Raw genomic sequence first — 247 nt, 5'->3', positions numbered from 1 at the left:
TTGGTTTGTATTGAGATAGGGATCAGAACAGCTAAACACTAGCTAACGATATTGGTTTGTATTGAGATAGGGATCGAACAGCTAAATAGAAACTAGGAATATTGGTTTGTACGGAGATAGGGAACAAACAGTAAAGCTAAACACAAGCTTCAAATATTGGTTTGTACGGAGATAGTGAACAACCCGTAAAGCTAAACACAAGCTATGGATATTGGTTTGTATTGAGATAGGGATCAGAACAGCTAAA

Source organism: Mizuhopecten yessoensis, unplaced genomic scaffold (genome assembly GCF_002113885.1).
Source record: "Mizuhopecten yessoensis strain PY_sf001 unplaced genomic scaffold, ASM211388v2 scaffold5325, whole genome shotgun sequence".
In the NCBI taxonomy this organism is placed as follows: domain Eukaryota; kingdom Metazoa; phylum Mollusca; class Bivalvia; order Pectinida; family Pectinidae; genus Mizuhopecten; species Mizuhopecten yessoensis.
Note: the sequence above shows the minus strand (reverse complement) of the source record.